Genomic DNA, 1613 nt, shown 5'->3' with positions numbered 1-1613 from the left:
TACAGGGGCATGGAAACCTACTGGTAGGAAAGATTCGGGAGAATCACCAGATATTCTACAAGTGTCTCGAGCAGAACAGAATAACTAGGGAACAGGTAGGACTTATTAGTGACTTGCCAAGTTGCAACCAAATTAAACTAAGTGTTAGGAGACAGAGGGTGGTGGTAGAGGGCTGTTTGTGTGATTGGAGGCTAGTGTCCAATGGTGCACCACGGGGATAAGTGCTGTGTCTCTTAATATTTGTGATTCGGACGTGTTGGTGTTGGATTGGGGTGGACAAAGCTAAAAATTGCATAACACCAGTTTATACACCAAAAGGTATATTCGGTGGGACTAGCTTTTGAAGTCATTCATCAAAGCGTGCAACCACCTGATGAAGAAGCAGCGTTTTGAAAGCTCGTGTCTCCAAATAAACCTGTTGGACTACAAGCTGATGTTTTCTGATTTTAAACCTTATCATAAAGAATGCAGCTGTGAATATGGACGAGGGGTGGGGAGTGTCTTACGTAAGTTTGTGTTTGATACAAAGATTGGCCGGGTAGTTGGCAGTGAAGAGGAAGGCCTTACGTTGCAGGAAGATACAGATGGAATGGTCAGATGGATGGATCAATGGCAGATGGAATGTAACCCTGATAACTATGAGGTGATGCACTTTGGAAGAAGGAACCCGACAGGCAAGGACTCAATGAATGGCAACACACTAGGAAGCTGAGAGGGTGCTTCTCCACACATCTCTGAATGTGGCTGGACAGGGTAACACACAATTTGATAAAGCGTATGGGAGCGTAAACATCGCCTTCACATATCGAAGCATAGATTATAAGAGCTATGTTGAACTTTCATTAGCTAAGATGGAATATTGTGTGCAATTCTGGGAGCTACATTACAGGAAGGATGTGATTGTACTGGAGGGGGTGCAGAGGAGATTCACCAGGATGTTCCCTGGGATGGAGCGTATCAGCTATGGATAGAGCCTGGATAAGCTCGAATTGTTTACTTTGGTGCAGAGAAAGCTAAGGGGGACCTGAATCAGGAGGATAAGATTACGAGGGATATGGATGGGGTGGATAGACAGCAGCTGGTCCTTTTAATCAAAGGGACACACTTTTGAAGTGAAGGGTTTGAGGCTTAGTGAGGATTTGAGGACTGTTTTTGAAGCAAAGTGTGTTTGGGTCTGGGATGCACTTCGTGAGAGGGAATTGTCATGGTAACCTCAAAACCATTAGAAAATACATGGTTGTGCACTTGAAATGCCATAAGATTCACGGCGACAGGTTTTGTGTTGGAAAGTGGGGCTAATGTAGACCGTGCTGTATTTCTGATAGTACAGAGTCTGTGCTTCTGTGATTATATGGCTGTGGAAGGTCAATCATTCAGCAGCTTAAGATAGGAATTGATGGTTTTCTGAAGAATATCTTATCACAGTGTATATGAGTGAACTTGTAATATCTTCTGAAAATACGCCAATGGCAAAATGAAGAGAAAAAGGTGCAGCTTCCTTACAGTCTGATACCAGATAATTGAGGACAGGTAAATAGCAGATCAATGGAGCAAATACTTCGGTTATGCCTTCACAGAAGAAGAAAAAACAAAAATAACATTTCCTCGCAATA

This window comes from Chiloscyllium punctatum, unplaced genomic scaffold, assembly GCF_047496795.1.
Source record: "Chiloscyllium punctatum isolate Juve2018m unplaced genomic scaffold, sChiPun1.3 scaffold_79, whole genome shotgun sequence".
Classification (NCBI taxonomy): domain Eukaryota; kingdom Metazoa; phylum Chordata; class Chondrichthyes; order Orectolobiformes; family Hemiscylliidae; genus Chiloscyllium; species Chiloscyllium punctatum.
The sequence above is the reverse complement of the archived record's forward strand: the minus strand, read 5'-3'. Positions refer to the sequence as shown.